The sequence below is a fragment of the Puntigrus tetrazona genome, chromosome 20 (genome assembly GCF_018831695.1).
Source record: "Puntigrus tetrazona isolate hp1 chromosome 20, ASM1883169v1, whole genome shotgun sequence".
Taxonomy (NCBI): Eukaryota; Metazoa; Chordata; class Actinopteri; order Cypriniformes; family Cyprinidae; genus Puntigrus; species Puntigrus tetrazona.
The window spans coordinates 2,980,682-3,001,666 of record NC_056718.1 but is presented as its reverse complement, the minus strand read 5'-3'; the positions used below and the strand labels follow the sequence as shown (position 1 = coordinate 3,001,666).

The 20,985-nt window shown below is 35.7% G+C and overlaps 1 pseudogene; it reads right to left on the bottom strand.

The window, feature by feature from the left end:
- Nucleotides 1-1,670: 1,670 nt before the first annotated feature.
- LOC122324364 lies at nt 1,671-20,734 on the bottom strand (annotated as a pseudogene).
- Nucleotides 20,735-20,985: the final 251 nt, after the last annotated feature.

Below are 20,985 nucleotides of genomic sequence, written 5' to 3'. Positions count from 1 at the left end.
TCCTTATTTGTAAGTTGCTTTAGAAAAAGCATCTGCTAAATGACCATGACTAATATAATGTAATGTAATATTTTTGGTGTACTAAAGTGTGTCTTAAAATTTAAGAGTGCATTTGTAAAATGTATAAATGAATAACAGAAAGTCTGTTTTAAAAACCTAGCAATATGCAATAAAGAATTGGACTGAATAATTTTCACTGATAGAATCTTTACATTGCTAATCCAGTATTCTCTTGTAGAAAAGTGTTACTATATATAGTGCAGCAATAGCGGTGTTTCAGTTGAGTGTATGTGTGAGGAAAGGTTGACCCTAAATTCAAAATTCTGTCATTCTATATTTAACCTCATATTGGTTCAGATCCATGTCTACACAAGCACTGTAATGTGTTACCACAAAAGCAAACAAGTTAACTAGTGATGCTTTCAACACTGGATGTGGCACAACACACCAAATATCCAACAGGAATCTGATTCCTGGTTCTATCTTTTGGTGTACTCCATGCACTTCCACTACTTTAGTCAACTGGTTTGAATTGATCTGAAAACACTTTGATACATCCAGCGTAAAAATCTGAAGCTTATGCAGTAGTGTGGGAAATGACTCCAAAAATGACTAAATTAAAGTTTTGTCAGATATATACAGTGTGTATATGTATATATATATATATATATATATATATATATATATATATATATATATATATATATATATAATATAAATATGTATATATATATATATATATATATATATATATATATATATATATATATATAATACAGTGTGTATATATATATATATATATATATACAGTGTGTGTGTATAGATATATATATATATATATATATATATATATATATATATATATATATATATATATATATATAAATAAAGGAAACAAAGTCGAAGTTTTGGAATGACATGGGGTAAGTATTTCTTTGTTGAGTATTCTTTTAAAGAGTTTTTATGCTGTGCCACTTGCAGAATATGAGAACTGAGGAAAGTGGGGTCTTCTATCACTGTCAAAGGACTCCATGTTTTCATCTGGAAAGAAAAGTCATGCTTAAAACAACACAGATAAAGAGTCTCTAATGAAAAATGTACAGTATTCTCTTTTCTTTTTTTTTAAAGAAAGCTTTTTACTGTTTAATAGAGCAGCCTGTAAATTACCACTAGGTGGTGCCTTTGTTATTATGCAAATACAAGTGAGAGTTTTTAAAAATGTACTGTAATTACAGGGGCATTACCTTGGCCTGTGTGATGGTGATGGTCTGCCCTGTAAACTCCACATCAAAATAGAGTGTCTGTTTCTGAGGTTACCTGGGGTTTAAAGGGTGTAGTACAAGCTGTAGACAAACAGAAATAAATGTATGTGTATGTATGTATGAATATATTACATAATAAATAATAAAGAAAACACATAGAATAGATGGTATTTTTGTATTATTCACCTTCTTCTCATAAACATCTTGCCACTCAATGCCTGCAAAAACTTATGCTGCATAATTTCTTTTGCATCATCTGGACCTCCACCTAACCTGCAGAAAGAAACCAAGAACAGATTAAAAAACAGCTACACCTGTAATATAATTTATCCATTATTTATCATGAATTCTTGAAACAATGCACATGAAAACACAACACCAGAAGTAACTTCAAAACGATCAGGGGTCTCACCGTTGCTTTGGGTCTTTCTGAAGGAGTCCTGACAGCAAAGATTTTGCCTCAGGCCGAGTGTAACGAGGAAATCGGATTTCATCCATGAGGATCAATTCAAAGAGTTTCTCATGGTCCTGGTTATAGAAGGCAGCCGCCACACATCATCTCATACATGACTACACCCAACCCCACCAGTCCACTGCCCGGCCATAATCATTGTCTTCAAGAACCTGAGAAAGAGCAGCAGATAACCAAAAGTGGGGTTACTAATTTTGCATAGTAGATAAAAAAAGTTGAAAGTAATTTTTTTTAATTGAAAACCATTTAAAATCTGCTGTGTAGTCTGGCATATTACAATTAAATTTACAGATATTTATGTAAATTCATGAAAAATCACAAATTCTATACTACAGCTTAATAGAAGTTTTAACAGTGATGTTTTTAAATGTTCTTAAAAGCAATAAAATGGCAGTTTTATGCCTTTCACATGACAGCTCATAGCTTGAAATGAAATACATTCTAAATATTTCCATTAGGTGCAACAACCCTGAAAAGTGGGTAAGAAAAAATGTTTGGGGTATTTTGGAACCTGTATTTTTTTAGGATTCTCTGATCAATAAATGGCAAATAGAAAGGTTTTCTAACAATTATGACTACTGTTAAATTTTGGGGTCAATACATTTTTATAATTTCTTTTTTAAATACATCAATACTTTTATTCCCAAGGATGTGTTAAATTAATAAAAATGATTTGCATTGTTAGATGCATTGTTACTTATTTATATTTTGAATAAATGTTCTATTTTTTTAATAGTGTTATTGTATTTTCTTCTGTAAAAACATTACAAAGAAAAAACATTACAAGTCTTACAAATCCCAAACTACCACTTGAAGAGCCATTGTGTAGATCAACCTTTGTGTGGCATCAAAATACCAAAAGCGATTGAAAAGCATAAAGAGTCATCTGCTTTCACTGTACTATTATATCCATGATTAATTACATGACAGATAAAATGATAGCATGTGGAACTGATTAAAATTGTGTATATTCTCAAAGACAAAGACAATTTTCATTTATATATGAATTTTATATTTGTATTCATGTAATATCCATGTTGATAATGAAAAAGACGCATTAGGATTAGCTTTCTTAGACATTCTGAACTCTGTTGGGGTTAGACAACACGATTCGGACCTACTCATTGTAGAAATCATACTCTAGATCTAATACGACTCCATGGTATAATAGAACACACGCACCCAATTAGAGAAGCCCGGAAAATGGAGCGCAGGTGGAGAAAAAACAAAATTAGAAGTATTTTGTATTGCCTGGTGAGAGAGTATCCTGTCATACAGAAAATTTGCTAGATCTGATTATTTTTCATCTCTTTTAGAAGAAAACAAACACAACCCCCGTATTTATTCATTACAGTGACTAAATTAACTAAAAATAAAACGTCAACAGGTGCTAACATTCCCAAGAGTATAGCAGTAATGAATTTCTTTACTTCTAAGATTGATACCATCAGATTAAAAAATTGTAACTATGCAGCCGTCAGCTACAGTTTCACATCATTTAGTGAGCTATAGATCCCCTGAGGAAAAATTACACTCTTTCTCTATTATAGGAGGAGACGACTTGTACAAACTTGTTTAATCATCTAAAATCAGCAACATGTATGTTAGACCCTATTCCATCTAAACTATTAAAAGATTTGCTTCCCAGAAGTCATAGATCCTATTTTGACCAGCTTATTAATTCACATCATTGTTATTATTATGGCTTGAATGTTCCCAAAACATTCAAGCTGGCTGTAGTTAAGCCCTCTTATTAAGAAACCACATCTTGATCCTAAAAGACTTAGTAAATTACAGACCAATCTCTAATCTCCTTTTGGTCAAAGATACTAGAAAAGGTAGTATCCTCACAACTGTACTCTTTTTTAGAAAAAAATTCCAATCAGGTTTTGGACTCCACTATAGTACTGAGACTGCTCTCATTAGAGTTACTAATGACCTGCTTCTATCATGGGATTGTGGTTTTTATCTAGTTATTAGTGCTATTAGATCTGCAGTATTGCGATTTAATACTATCGATCACAACATTCTCTTGGATAGACTAGAAAACTATGTTGGCATTAGAGGAAGCACCTTAGCATGGTTTAAATCATATCTATCTGACCGCTATCAGTTTGTTGGCAGTAAATGAGGATAAGAGTATCGCTCTACAAGTGAAATATGGAGTTCCTCAAGGCCCAGTGCTAGGACCGCACATTTTCAATCTATACATGTTACCTCTGGGAGATCACTGAATGAGTTTTGTAACAAAAATAATTTCTAATTTTTTAAAAATGATAACCTAAAAACTGATGCCTGCTGTTTATGTCATATGTAGGGTCAGATGTCAGCCAAGAAGTTAAACTTGACGCTCTTGGGGATGCAAATACTGTATATGCCAGAACCATTAGTTAACATTGCCAAGCTTTGAAATATAATTGATCAGCCAGGCTCTCCCACCAGCCCTCACTGCCAAGCTGACTCCACCATCCAACCACAATGCTCCACAATCCCCAGAATTCTGATCAGCCCCATCTGCACCTCATCAACAGCTAATCAATTCACAGTACACAAAAATAGACACCACAGTGTTCGTTCTTGTTCATTGACGTAGTGGAATACTGCTGACGCTCAACTGAGTTAAAGCCTGCAATACTTACCTTGAAACTTACCTCTTGTGTTCTTCTCTCCAGTTCCAGTTGTCTCCTGTGTTTCCGCTCGCCTCCAAAATCCTGTGGTATGGGCTTTAGTCATCTCCATGTCTAGTTTCCTGGAGAGCTCAAGCTCAAGCCAGTCAAAGTGAAATTACTCCTACTGTTTACTTACCTCCTACTCCCACAACTCATGGGGTCTTGTACTCTGCCTGTATCAAAATAAAACATCTGTTATTCAACTCACCTCACTGTCCTGTCTGCTTCCGTAACAGAAGACCAGGCCAAGACAGCAGACACAGTATGAGCACGGTTGACTCCATTCCAGGAACTCATGGAGTCATGAGCCTCCACATCACCACCAACGGAATCACCTGTCGACAATCCACCAGCAACGCAAGCACAGACTTTTGCTTCACAACTGCTTATGACGATTCATATGGATTGGAGGATTTAATTCAACTGTCAATCCACTTTTCATGTTGATGTTGAAAGCTAAAGTACTTCTCTTCCATTGAAAATTCTCCAGCCCCTGAAACCATTATGTTGAATATGGAAAATTGTCTCCAGCTGAGCAGCAGAGAAGTCTAACCCAAGTCTATGTCTGTACTGTGGATCAGCTGGGCATGTTTGCCTATCATGCCCCTTTCTGTCCCAAAGAATTCATTGGTGAAAGTGTCACTCAACCTACCCTGGAAAAACTGCATCCACCTGTGTTATGCTTACTGCCTCTGACTTCTCTGTTACAGTCACAGCCCTCCTCGGGACCCTCTGCTGCCAGCTCAACTTACTGATCATCACCACTGAGACTAATTACTCCGATCCATTCAATAACTGGGAAACCCATATGTAGAAGACATATCAGACAACGAGCTGGACCTTTCCGTTTGGCAAGTGGACTTTGTTACGTGGAACATATCTACCTCCTGTTTCTAAAGGATTCCACCGTAAGTGTCAGGGTGTCTCAGGGTGCCTGTGGTTGGTCAAGCACGATCACATGGGGCACAAGAGAAGTACTGAAGTGGGGTAGAACTGCTTCCCAGGCTGTATTTTGAATTGCCCCTACGACCTGTCACCACTCTGTCAACTCCACATCCATCAAAAGTCCAAAACAGTCTGTCAGTAATCCTCCATGTTATTCTCCACTTCTGTGATGTGTTCTGCTCCTAAGAGAGCCGTTAGCTTACCACCACAGCCGTTTAAACACCAGCCATGGGACTGTGCTATCAACCTTGCTCCGGGTAAGCCAGTGACCCTACAGAAAAATTTACCCACTTTCACTTCTGGAAAATACATCTCTGACTAGCTGGAACAGGGACCAACAACTTTCCCTGCTGCTTCCAGCTTTTTCTTTGTGGCTGTATAGATTACAGGTCTTTGAATAACATCACAGTCAAATTCCGTTACCCACTTCCCCTCGTTCCTGCAGCCCTCCAATTAAAAGGAGCAAAAATCTTCACTAAGCTGGACCTCCACAGCGCATATAATCTCATCAGGATTCACAAAGGGGATAAATGGAAGACAGCTTTTGTGACCCCAACCCGCCACTAGGAGTATCTTGTCGTTGCCCTATGGATTAGTAAATGCTCCTTCAATATTTCAAGACTTGATGCATGAGTTTCTCCATAAGTTTATATACTGATATACTCCCAGAGTGAGGCTGAACATTGTCACCATGTTGCGGAGGTCTTGAAAATGCTCTGAGTATGGCAGAGAAATGTACTTTCCATTAATCCTCTGTGCCATTTCAAGGCTACATTGATAACAGGGCGTGCAGCAGATGGACAAGGGAAGGTCAAAGCCATCACTTTCTGACCAGGACCCAACTCAGCCAAAGATTTGTCAGATTTTCAACTTTTATCACCGCTTCATTTAGAACTACAGTACAATCACCAGCCCCCTCACAAGCCCGAGTCTCTGTCCTGAACCCTGGAAGCCACAGAAGCCTTTGCCACTCTAAAGAGAGATTTCACCAGTGCTCCACTCCTGGACCATCCTGATCCTGACTTGCCTTTTGTTGTTGAAGTGGACACCTCAACCACAGGAGTAGGAGCAGTCCTTTCACAGCAGAAGGGGAACTCACGTCTCCATTCATGGGCCTACTTCCCCCAAGGGGGGGCACTGTTATGATTGAGCCTGGCTCTCCCACCAGCCAACCACAAGGCTCACAATCACCAGAATTGTGATCACCTGTACTTCATCAACAGCTAATCAAGTCACAGTACAAAACAAAGTCAAGCTTAAATCAGTCAAAGTGAAATTACTCTACAAACACTTAAATTGTCTCCTAGTCTTGCTACGCATCAGCCTTTTACTATGCCGTGTCAAAATAAAACATCTTTTATTCAACTCACCTTATTGTCGCTGTCCGCTTCCGTAACAGGAAGAGACATGATACATTTTTTTTAAAACTCTATGTTCATATACACCTAGGATGGCTTGGGGTAAGCAGATTATGGTGTTATTTGCATTTTAAATCTATTCTCTATGTTCATGCAGACATTATTATAGAGTTTATATACAAAATATTAATGTATGGAACTCATTTCACATATCTATCACTTAATGTTTTCTTACCTCTGGAGCCAGATACTCTGGTGTACCACAGAACGTCTTCATTGTTGTTCCTCCGTAATTCCCCTCCTTGCACAGGCCAAAATCAGTGATCTTTATGTGGCCATCTTTATCCAGCATCAAGTTCTCCAACTTCCACAGAATAGTTTAATTGTTATGTGATACATTGCTCTCATAATGATATAACAAGTAGCATTACACTAAATAAATTTTTCACTGATCTCACCTTTAAATCTCTATAAACAACATTTTTCTCAGAGTGAAGGTAATGCAGGGCTGAGACGATCTCTGCTCCATAAAACTGTGCTCTCTCTTCCGAGAAAACACGATCTCGCGATAAATGAAAGAAAAGCTATGGATGTAAGAACAAATAAATCCCATAAATAACCTAGATGATAAACAGTAAGTAACTTCTGGGTTAAAATATATTATATGTAATGCACACATTATTTAAATAATGCATTTGACCACATACAAATTAAACAAAATAAAAAGTAATTACTATTTTTAATTTTAATAAACAATCATTACTAAATTTCACCTTTACAAGATCTCACCTTCCACCATTTGCATACTCCATAACAAAACATAAGCGGTCATGAGTCTGGAAAAGAATACTTCAAAGCCTGAAACAAAGAGTTGACATTAGAGGTGGTAACATTCGCGATTGACTCTCTAATTTTAATATTGATTTTCAGTGGAAACTAATTTGACTCTACTGGGGTGGCATAAGAAATATTGAGAAAAATCATCTGAGAAATCTTATCCCATCTGGAATCTATTGATACAGCATGTTTAATTGATAGTGTCTTGGTGCCCTGGATATTGATATTTTGTTAATTATTTGAAATTATTACCAGTATAAATGGTTATTTTGTGGTAATGTAAATGTTTAGAATATTCATGGATATAAATGCCAGGCCACAAATGGACAAAAACTATGCATGGATGCCCACCCTCATAGTCCTTATGTCACCCAATAAATATTTTCTAAATCTGCTCCTGCTTGATTATTAATTATTATTCAATTATTACTCAATAATAAACAACCCAAAGTCCTGTCACAAAAGTGAACCTGCAATGTTCCATAAAATTACACATTCTAATGTGTGATAAATGATAATTCAAAATTTTATTTTACTCTTAACAGTCTCTCTACTTTGATATTATCAGCTTACTGTTAAGAAAGGGTGTTTGGAGTTCTGGAGGACCCGGTTTTCAGTAAGTGTGTGTGCTACCTCATCCTGTAAATAAAGTAATGAAAAGAATTTGTTAGAACATCTTGGTTACGTATATAACCCTTGTTCTATGACGGAGAGAACAGAGATGTTATGTCATGACAACAGCTTGGGGGTTTTGTTTGGAGCCCAGATTTGCTCTGATTAAAATAAAATGCAGAGGAAATTTGGCTAGTGGTATTTGCATACCTGTTGGTATCATTCTGCCTCTCTGAATTGTCAGGTTTAGAATATATTATGTTCAAAATATATTGCAGAAGATCTCTATAATACAAAGGCACTAACATGTTTTAAGATCAATCAGTGAAAGTTTCTTTCAGTTGAAACAGCTCAGATTTAAATTTAGTCTAGAACCAGGCTTAAGCCTTTTCTGTTAAACTGAAGGATAAAGTCACAAGCTGGTGTGATCAAATGTGAACCTAAACTCTAGTGTGAATCACCCTATACCCAATATTTGACTCACACTCAGTGATTCTTTTATCTTTAATTCCCTTTTGTTTGTGTGCCATTCACAGCTAAATAAAACTGTGCCATTTAACCACATCTTGCATCTTTTGCTGTGTAAGTACATTTCATTATTTGTATTTCGGTCAGTCATCATTTTGGTATGGTTCTTATGTACTATACTTTTAAAATTTTAGCAACTGACTTTAAGTACTTGCATAGCAATTGTAATTGTACCACATTTGCAGTGCAGATATAGCAGTTCTGCAGTTTGTGGCTCAAAAAGCAGATTTGGTGATCCTGGAGGTGGTGTGTGGAGGAATTCAAAATAAAGATAATTAAATTAGAAAATTTTTTGCATTAAGTGCAGTTACTAGTAATATTACACATTAATTTCTTGGTATGGCACATTTGACAGTAAAGCACTGAGCTTTAATTGTAAAGCACTAAACTTACTTTTTTTTTAACAACAACAACATGTGCACAATGTAATTTTTATCTAGAAAATTAACATATTCTACTCTTAAATATACCATAATGTTTCTGTAGTATTATATGAAACTGAAACTATTTCAGTGATTATACAAGATTTATGTGTAATTTAACTAAACTTTTTTTTATACTAATGACAAAGTTATTATAAAGTTTTACAAAATTTGGTTCCCTGATTACAAATTGTATAACAGTGATTTTATAATTTAAAAATATAAAGTAATAAGTACAAATAAATGACTAATAAGCCTACGTGTGTTCCTCTACTGCCATCTACTGGTTTTAGTAGTAATTTGATGCCCTTTTTTAATTTAACTAAAGGGTTTGTTTACCACAAATTATATTTTGGTCATCCTTAAAACAAAATAACAACATTTAAATAGAATCCTTTTAACAGTTTTAAATTGCTGTAAATAGTTAATAATACTTAAATAATACTTAAAAAAGTATTTTTCTCTGAAAAGACCGTACAAACCCCAAAATACGTAATATAAAAAATCAACTAGTTCTACCACAACAGAAATCTTTTAAATCAGTGGAAATGCTCTAACAATAGGGAAAATTAAAGTGTATACATATTTTAGACAACCATTGTTTTTGTTTTCATTTTTGTTACATTTACATTTTGGTTATTGCTTTCATTATTACTTTAGATGCTGGAGAAACACAGCCAGACTAAAACATCTAAAGTAGAAACTCCTCTTGTGGCTCAATAATCCAGAATTGGGATGGAGAAAGGAGCGGAAGAACCAGAAGATCAGAGATCAGGCCGAGATCTACTGGTGCCACTGATGGGACAGATTTACTTAATCTGTTAGTTTAAACAACTCTCTGTGACAGGCAGGTAGCAGCTGGAGGATTATGCTGCAAGATGTGCTAGATCTCCTTCGTATGACATTGTAATGCTGAGAACTGCTAGGCAAAGTCATCGACAGTGTCGTCGAATTGCCCAGTCTGGAAGATAGGGCGTTCAGTAAGAAGACTTTGTTGCTGTCCTTCATCTCTGCTAGGTTAAGCCATAGATGGCGCTCTTGGGCCTGCAAAGCAGACATCGCCTTTCTGAAGGACTGTAGTCTTCATCACCCAGAGAGTGACGTTGGTTGCCGTGTGCAGCTTCTGCATCAACCCTGGGTCAGAGTCACCCTCGTGTAGCTGTTTAAGTGCCTTGGCTTGATGTACTTGAAGGATCACCATCTGATCAGCCGTACTGTAGGCTTTAGCAGTGAGAGCTGTCATAGTCCTACAGGGTCTGGAAAAGAGACGTGGATGATTCTTCCAGGTGGCAGCGTATTGTGGACACAGGTGGTGAGGATGGAGGAGGGAGATGAACAGCTTTTGACAGAGAAAGGGGCTGTCCATAACTTTATCAGGTATCACGCACCTCGGGAAGAAAAGAACTGCACTGGAACGTGGTTGTGAGCCAACAGTCATCCAACAGTGAGGCCGAATTAACAGAATTAAAAGTTAAGAACACCATAAAACTGCCCAGATGAATCACCGGTGAGCGGCAGGGGACAGTCACTGCGGGCGGGGCAAGAGGCTCTTAGAGATGCATCTGGCAAAGAAGCTCTCAACAGTTCAGCAGCCGGCAGACCAGGGACGGGTGGCAGCAGAAAGTGCATCTCTACTGAGGATAGAATTAAATGCTAGGGCCGCATTATCACAGGACTGACAGGTGCATGGCCTCGCAATAAGAACATGAACTCAAACAAGTCCTCGGAGGGAGTCGTAGGAAGTTGGGTAACATCCACACTCAAGAGGGCGTGTTCTATAAATGCTCTTTTGTGAAACATTTACTGATCAAACAGGTACACTGCTGGTTGTGTCGTAACGCCACACACACAGCTTCTTCTTCTAGCTTCTTTGTGGACACGAGCGTACCAAGTGAAGTACCTGTCACCCTTTTATGTTTGGGAGGAGCTTAGGTATGGAAATACCACTAGGCAAATTTCTTTGTCGTTTTCTCTTACGAATCTGGGTTCCAAACAAGACCACCAGTCTGTCGTCATGACATAACTGATATATACAGAACTTGAAATACATTGTACATGCAAGTAAACAAACTAATAGTTAAATTTACTGTAAAAAAAAAGAAAAAAAGAGACCTACTTTTGCTACTATCACCTCCTTTTTAAGAATTTTCATGGCATAGTATTTTCCCGTGGCTTTCTCCTTCACCAATATGACCTTTCCAAAAGTGCCTTTCCCCAAGAGTTTTATGTATTCAAAGTCATGCATTGTCTACACAAGAGCATAAAGAAAAGTCTTAGATTTGATATTTAAAATATCGCATATTTTAAAACAAACTGTAAGGGAAGAAAATGAGAGGTTCATTTCACCTTAAAAAATATTTTAAAAACTACACTTTATCTTTAAATTTACATAGAAATAATAGAAAGGACAAGAAACTCTACCACTTTGAGTCGAGGTTTGTACAAGTACATCTCCAAGTCCATAGGGTCAGGTGAAGAGTCCATTCTCTCTTCCTCCTGCTTCTGTAAACTATCTGCCACAGCCTGGATGGCCTTTGTCCACTCCTCCCTACCGAAAACAAGTGTAGGGAAACTTAGCTAAACAGTAGACACTGTACTTCATACTGTCTGCTTCTGAATAAAACATACCAACCTTTCCTCTGGGGTCTCAACATGAAAAGTGCGTTCAATAACAGTAGTCCACTGCAGGCACCGAATAACAAAAGTATTTGCCTTCGGTCGCTCTGTCTTCATCAGCTGACATTCTGAGAGAATACAAGAGAGAGAAAAAGAGTGTATTTTTATTATTTTGGGGTTCTTAGGTGAGGTTAGGAAAGGATGCAAAAAGGGACAAACGCAGAAAAAAGGATAACACTTTACGGTAAGGGTAAGTGAATTACTATGAATTCATAAATACATACATGAATTATGCCTTACTTTGTGCAGTAATGTACTATAATGAATCTCATGAATTGTCAGGAACTAACATGAGTTTGAAGTCTTTCATTCATGACTTCATGAACTACACATTATGTAGAACATTAATTAAGATGGGTATCATGATTTATTATGTGATTATCATGATGTTCTTTCTTCACAAAAAAAACATAAGAAAAAAAGAATAAAAAGTCTTTGCTGTCCACTTTGTATATCTACATAAATTACCTTTAATTTGTGCATAAAAAGCATTATTTTGTGCAGGTAGGACTACTTTAATTATTAAAGGAATATACATAAATTCATGTGTGCATACAGGCTGAAAATGTTATGCGAGAACTGTTTTAAGTAATTATGATTTGATTTATCAAGCATGTTCATATATTCTTCATAGTAGTCTGCATGGACAGACCCCAACTTAGGCAATCACAACACAGTATTTGAATTCTTTTGACTTCAAAATCGAACTAAGCATTAGCTTCTCATGGTTTCTTGATGTGTGTATCCCCTCAACTAAAGCAGTGACAAGACCCAAACATTGGCCAATCACAGCACAGCTTGTAAATACTGTTGACATTTAAATACAGTACTCATCATTAACTAAGCATTAATACAACTTCATAATTTTAAACAAGGCATTTGAAACCATAAAATAACATTAATGCAAACATTTAACCACTTTCTATCTACTTTCGATATTTACTTTGTTTTCCGTGGGACACAAAAGGCGTTTTCTCTGACATGCTGTGACTGAAGTGCAACCTAATTACAAAAGGAATCAATTTTGTTCATGCTCTAATGCAAATCTTCAGAATTCATTCAACTGTGGGGAAAGAAGCAAATCCAAGGCTTCATCGGGGCTCCATCTCCATCTCGAGCAGAGAAGGACCAACTGTTAGCAGCAAAGCCTGTGCTGACCAAATTTGAATGTTGCCACTTTAGGAAGCTACAGATTTTGCTGCAGGAAAATCAAATGCTCATGATCATGCTTATTTAAAAAAACACTGGTTTTCACACTGGACTCTTCCAGCCTGTAAGCATGTATGAGATAATGTGGATTTGTGTAAATTCATTTAGCAATTCAAGTAGTTTTACCCGCACAAAATAATGCAATTTTGTTATGCACAAATTCATGACAACTTATGTACATAAGCATAGATTTATCCAAAAGTAAATAGTAAAGAGTTGCGACCAAAGAAAACATTGAGTAATAAATCCTAAATTATTATGATGTACCCATCTTAGTTAATGTCTTAATCACTGTGTAGTTCATCTATGAAGTCATTAAAGACTTTGAACTCATGTTAGTTCCTGATAATTCATGAGATATTACTGCATGAAGTAAGGCATAATTCATGCATGAATTAATGCATCGATTCATTGTAATTTATGTACCCTTAAAGTGTTACTGAAAATGTATAGTATTTGTTGGTGTGTATGGGTGTGTGTGTGCATTCCTCTGCAAACTGATCAAACCAAACGACTACCTACGGGCCACTGAGAAGTTATTGAGTGGAGTTTCCAGCTGGTCAACATCTTGTGGCCGCTCTTTTGTACCCAATAAATGTTCCATCACTCTTGAGTAAGAAATATCTTGGTCTCCATGTTTTTATGTATTCTCCTGAAATAAATAGATTAGTATAACAAACCATATTGAAACATTACACGGAAACATTGATGTATTAAATATTTATTAAATATATGGTATGCTAACATGGATCATTAAATACATATGTCACTATTATGTTATTATTATAAAGACACATTTAAACTGGAAGCATAAGTCTTATATATCACAAAATGTTTTTTAAATAAGATATTTTATGATATTATAAACACACTGCACCACTTAATTTTTTTAAAATCTTTTTAATTACAATCATTCAATCATTCAACAATCATTCTATGCTGATTTGATGATCAGTAAAAACTAGTGAAAACTGCTTAATTTAGACAGTTTGGAATAATGTATTTGTTTTAATAACACTACAAAATGTCTTTGTAACTTTTGCTAAATTAAATCTTGTTGAATAAAAGCAAAAGTCTTACTGATGCTAAACTTTTGAATGACAGTGTATATGATAAATATAAATAGTTTAGGAAGTTTATGATTAGAGTGATGTAACATTATACATTTCCTTATAATTATCAGGCAGTTTTACAAATAACCAACTAAATGTAATTTGTTTTCTTTTAAAAATCTTATACCACAAGGCTGTTTAAGACAGAAGGTGTTTAAAATGATTTTTAAAAAAAACTTAAAAGAAATGCTGACTAATAACAGCACATTGTAAAAAAAAATATGAAAATTATAAGACTTTCCATTTTACATTTATTTATTGACATGTATTTATTTTAAATTAAAATCTTAACGTTAATAACAGAAAGTGGGGGATCAAACCAGTAAAATTTCGCCTGAGCCCTGTGAATTATTTTACCTCTTACTTTATTACCAAGTGTAGAAGGTACTAACAGAAACAGAACAATATGATTAGCAAATAATTACTTTCCAACTGAACTGCATATGCAATAAGGTTTGCAATCAGGAAATAAGATGTAGTGTAATATGTAGAAGCAGGCTGTATCTACAGCCGAATTCTGTTAAACTACAAAATTTACAGTACACATGTCAGTGGCTGTTCTTTTTTAAACCACATAAACTGCAAGTCCACACCACGACAAGTCCACACCATGACACTTTTTCTTCTTGTTGGGGAAGTACCCTGCAGTACTTTAAGGTGAATAGTAAAAGGGGCATCCCTGAACCCTTAACAAAAAGAGAAGGTTGAAAACTTTCAAGATAAACAGCTTTTATTTAATCAGCTTTATCAACAGTCATCAAAACAAACAGGAAACTGTTTAGTTCTGAATAGCTCACTCAAGATAAGAGTCACACAAACTCAACTAGATTTTTTTTTTTATGCATAAGTTCACATTATCATTCAGGTGAGAGTGGTTGTCAGCTTCACAAGCCTGAACAAGTGTACTCAAAAAACAACAGTATGAAGCCATTACTGCTGCTGGTGTTTGTGGTTTCATGGTTGGATTTTCTTTTCATTGTAATTTTTTTATTTTAATGTCGCCACATTAGTGGGACTTCTGGTAACTAAGAGTCAGATTCTTGAAAACAGGAAGCAACACAAAAGATAGTGTGGCCACACAAGCAGTTTAAAAATGAGCTACTGCTATTGCTGACTCATATCTGCACTGATATAAAGACTTAAACATGCACACAGTAGGATCATAACATAACTGTCCAAAAAAAATACATATAAAAAAAAGAAAAATAAGGGGCATTATTTATTACTGTAATGTCAATGTATTAGTTATCATTTTGTTTCAATAAGCTTCCTTTGAGAAAATTCGATGTTCAATAGTGACATTATGGAAGCAATTCTCTGGAATGGAAAACAAAAGCACCTGCTCAACTATGTGTGTATATAAGTGTCTGTGAAAATGGTTGTCTTCGAGATTAAGCACAGACAGTTTTCACTCAAGGATTTTCTTCTTTTTAAGGGCATCATCAAGTTTATAGACAGATAAGCAGAGCAACGCTTCTTGTTAGCAAAGGGAATTATAAACAGGTGAGCAATGAGCATCTTAGAAAACAAACATATCCCAATTATAATTATTTTTAAGAAACAAAGAAATGTTAAACATTACCAGATGAACAAAAAAAAAAATCAATACAGTGTCCTGCATGCCCCCAGGGCCACACATAGAAAAAAAAAACCTCCCTAAATCCCTTGTGGGCAAAACAAGCCTGCTGCCATGCTAAGCAGCATAAATCCAGGCATAGGCAGAGCTGCTTTTCATCTGGATCTAGAGTGCCATTACGGGTGGTGTCTGTCTGCATAGCTGAACTGGAATGACCTTCCCTACAGAAGCACACAGCCCTACAGTGTCCATCAGTGGAAGACTCATGGACCCTGGGAAAATGAGAATAGCAAACACCCTGAGTTCTTGATATACAGCCCATTTGCTGTTTTCTGCTCTCCACACCCTCAGGCTTTTTCCTTTGCACACTGTTGTACCTGCCTCTTTGGCCCAATGACTCTGATACTCTGTGGTTCGCAAGGACAGACATGCGCTCAAAATTTCCATGCTTTAAAGAGTACAACCCTGTAATATCCTCTCACTGACACGTACAGCAGGAAAATTTACTTAAGAAGAATGTGATATGATTACATGTTGGCCAATGTTGAAAATACAGAATAAATAAGAAAAGAAGTACTACTACTACTACTTTCTAAAAAAGAAAAATAAAGAGAATGGCTGCATTTGAAAAAGTAATAGACACATGCAGCCCTTTGCATTGTCGCTGGTGTAGTGTTTACACTGATGCTGAGTGAGATGGAGAAGAGAGGGCTTTTCAGTTAATTCCAATGGAAGTTGAGCCTCACACTTGCCAGATAAATTGTGCAACTGTCACTGGAGTGTATAAAGAGCCGAGAGCAGTCAAAATGCTCAACTCAATTCAAATAAAGGAGCAAAATGTCAGCTGTGAAGATCACATGTTTGTCTTGAAAGTTAATAAATATGCAGATTGTGCCATTTCTCTTGGATTTAGTGCATAATTCATATTGTAGTTTGGACTGTGAGTAGAAAAGCTATGCTTTTAGAAAATGGGACTTGGTTCAACACATCTTATCTTAACTAACATATGTAACAAAGCAATTTTTGCTTATTTACAAGTATTACATCTGAAACTGGTGCTTTAAAGAATTTTTACCTCTCTTATGTAGCCATCCCTCCTTCACAATGACAACATCACTCATTGTGGCTAGAGAGAACAGCCTCTTGTCCTTTTGACTCGGACCAAGACCAGAAGGTGGGAACTGTTGGATTTCTCCAGCCTAGACATTCAGCAGGACAGGTAGTCTGGACGGGACAAGAAACAGAAGAAAACATATCTGACTTATATTTATTTTAAACCTTAAAGAAAGACTTCACTTTTTTTGAAATAGGCTCATTCTCCAATGAGTTAATAGGTTGAGTTTTACCAATTTAGAATTTATTCAGCCGATCTCTGGGTCTGGCAATAGCAGCAGGCGCAGTGATATCATGCATCGAAACTCTTTGATAATTTTTTTATGCTACTGGTCTAACTGGATTCAATGATCTATGCTAAGCAAATTCCAAGTTCTGTCATGAAACTAAACTATGCAGGCTTATGGGTTCTTAACATAAATTGATGAAATTACAGTGTTCACCTGTATACAGGTCATTTTAAATATTAGTTCAGTAGAGCTGCATGGATAATGGTCAAAATGTTGCAATCTTGATTGAAACAGGCATGCAATTCAATGATGACAATGATTTACCAGTGTCAAGTAAGCGTGCTTGGGTAAACTTGGGTCTTTTCAACTACAGTTTTTATACAAACATTTATATCACAAGAATACAGGAATGAAAGTTTGTCATTTAGATATCGTAGCAATCAAATTTCAAAACCCATTACAAATAACATGTGTCCAGTGCATCATTTTGCCACTATGTTGCCTGTGACTGTTAAATGTATTTGTCATTAATTTGGGGATTTCTTCAAAAACGCTTGATTCATTCAGTAATGAAACAAGTAAAATGTTTAATTAAATCGTTAATAAAAATGGCTTTTGTTGATATTAAACAATTGTGTGTGTATATATATATATAAAAGTTAACTGCTTAACTCTGTTCACAAGCTTTTTAATTAATGTATTTGTTTATATATATATAAATCAAAAAGTTTAAACATCATTCATTTACACAAGAAAAAGAGTGTGTAAGCACGGACAAGAGTCATTTGGAAAATGTGTACACAATTTAATGCATACACAAAAAATGTATTCTTTGACAAATTTAGCATATATATTTGGCACATTATTTCAAAAGGCACAACAGATAGAATGCAGTCGTAGAACAAACAAATTGGGGAATCGCTTAAACTGGAGTTTTTGAGGTCTGACTATTAAAACCTGCTGCCCTTGATGCACCCCACAGCTATGCAGCCTCTGGCTGCTTGGAATGCAGTGAGAAAGAACAGCGTTGTCTTGCCTCAGAGCGGTCTGAAACAACAACTTCATGTGAATTTCCCCTCCCCCTGCTTCAAAGATCAGCAACTAGGAGATGCAGGTAATCCTCTGACTCAAAATACACATGCATGCACTTACAAAAAAATAAATGTAACGGCTGGAAGCCAAAGAAAGAAAGACAAAAGCTGACATGTAATCACATAATCTATGAGAAGTGCTGTAATGAGAAAATGACATGTACACACAAAAATACACACTGAAGAACCATTTACTCACAATAATTCCAAGCAAATGCAAAGATGCACACAGACCTACAACTCTCAGGCACAACTACCTTCTCTAATGCCTTTCTATCTGTCTCACTCAAACCCACACACACCAGGGAAGTCTCATGTGTGTCAGCTTCACTGTCTGGTGCTGCCACTGCAGCTTGTCTCTGAACACGGCCCCTCCCAAAGCCGCCACGCTGCGGGAGAAAAGAGAAAAAAAAAAAAAAAAGTGGGCGGGCAAACCAAGCCTGTGCTCAATGCAGCACTCCATATGAACTCAATGGCCTCGCAGATGGTCACGTGGCACGAATAAAGCGAAAGAGTGAGAGACAGAGGCCCCTGAGGCCACCCACCTCATTCAAAATTTCAGCTTTTGCTCATGGCTCAGGGGAAGAAAGACAGGAAAAAGAATCAGTCACCTAGTTTTTTTTTAGCAGCAGCAGCCAGTGCCTTATGCTTATAGGTATAACTGCATGTGTATATAACTAAGATACATTTATAATTGCATGCCAGCTCCTGATATGCTTAGTATGGTTACTTTGATTGTTTAAGTTATATACTTGCCCATGTTAAACTTGCACTCTATTTGTTTTCTAACTGCTTTTTTTCTTAAGAAAAACTAACACTAGCTTCTATAATAATTTTGTATTCTGTATTCATTGTACAATTATCTAAAGCAAAAAAGGCCTGTGGATTTTGATGGCTTCCATTGTCCTCATTTGTAAGTTACTTTGGATGAAAGTGTCTGCTAAATTACTAAATGTAAATGTAAAATATAGTATATAAAAGGTCTAAAGTTTTGAATCGTAAAGATTTTTTTTTTTATGTTTTTGAAAAAATCCTTTCTTATGCTCACCAAGGTTGCAATTATTTAAATAAAGGAAATTATTATATTTGAAAATGTACTTAAATGTATTTTTGTCATTGCAAAGCTGAATTTTCAGCTTTTCTTCAGTGCCACATGATCAATATCATGCAATATTGCTGTCACTGTATTACCTTATTGATTAAATAATTGCAGCCTTGGTGAGCATTCAAGACATCTTTAAAAAAATATGAAAAATCCTAGATTATTCCAAACTTCAACCAACAGTGAATAATAATAGCATAGTGTTGACAAAAACATAACTGCTATACTCATTAGTTCATAATTACTTACAATTAATGTAGAACTGTCGGTATGTAAATAAATAAGGGATTATACACAGAATTCAAAATTTACAAAACAAAATTTGAAAATATTCTGGGTAAAACAACATGGTCTTCAATTACTGCTTTTAGAGGCCTGTTTGTTTTTATTGTTAGTTCCTTACTAATATAGGCCTGGTTGAGTCCTTGAGAGAGCCGCCAAGTTTTTCAGCTTGTAGACAAGGTAGTTTTCTGTTAGGATTTTCTTAAAAGGAGAACATGATTGCTCTCTCAACAGCTAGTCATGTTTCAACAGTCATGAGGCATCTCTTAATTACTAAATCTAACAATCTGAATATACTGAAAACTATCTTAAAAAGCAGTACTTTTCTTATTAAAAATAATAATAATAATAAATCCACAACACTGACCAAATCACAGGGCTAGTCAATTTAAGTCAATTAGGCATATTTTCAAACTTTTCAAACACACAAAGAACATTGTTCCTGGGCACTTAACTACCTTGGTTGACCACCACATTGCGCAAATATACCTCACACCAGACCAGAAGCATCCTACACAACTGTTTGTAAAAAAAAAATAAAAATAAATTCAAACCTGCCTTATCAACTATAATCTATTCTATTGTATTCTAATTTATTATATTCTGATCTAATCTGTTTGCGTTTTATTATAATTTATTTATATAGTATATGGTCTAAATCGGTCTACATGTTGAAGCCAAACTTCACTCTAATAGAAATTTTGGCGTTTGATTTGGATGCTGGAGGTAAGGTATGCACAATAATTGAATGAATCTCATGCATTAACATTTATAGCATTTGAAAGCTGGCATATGCAGTATAAGAAATAAATGAAAAACAACTACAAACCCCTGACCGTCTGAGTTTTTACTCCTGAAGAACAAAATGTTTGCTTGCTTACTGAGCTGACAAAAGTTGTGTTTGCTCGGACAACTTCAGTCGTGAAGCGGTTAGATGCCTTAGGAAACCCTTCACTTCTCACTAAAACAAGACTGCTATCATGCATACTTAAAAAATCTATATGCACGTGTACAAAATCATGCCATACCCCAAGACCTCAGATGAGACTTCGGTTCATTTCACAAATTCTTCGAGCGTTTTCTTGTACAACTTATTTCCATCATGTTATGGGTAAAAGTATATCCTGCAAAACTCTTTCCGCTCGCTCTTATATCGCTATATATCCCTCTCAGCTAGCTCATCTTTCATTTGGTTTTTCTTTGCTCGTTCGCGATATTTCAGTGTGGTGCAGCAATGAGTTGCGCAGGCGGTGACGTCAGCTTTTCTTAAACAGACCCAACATTTCCTTATCACACAACAAAAAATGTTTTAGTAGGAATTACAGATCAATTATTATAACAGTTTATATTATTAATAAACATATACAGTCCACAACAACAAAAGAGAATGAGACTTATGTCTACCATAAAATTAGAATAAAACTAAAACACTAAAAGCAATATTTGACTTTTTAAAGAGCTTTTTAATGCATATCAAAAACATTAAAAG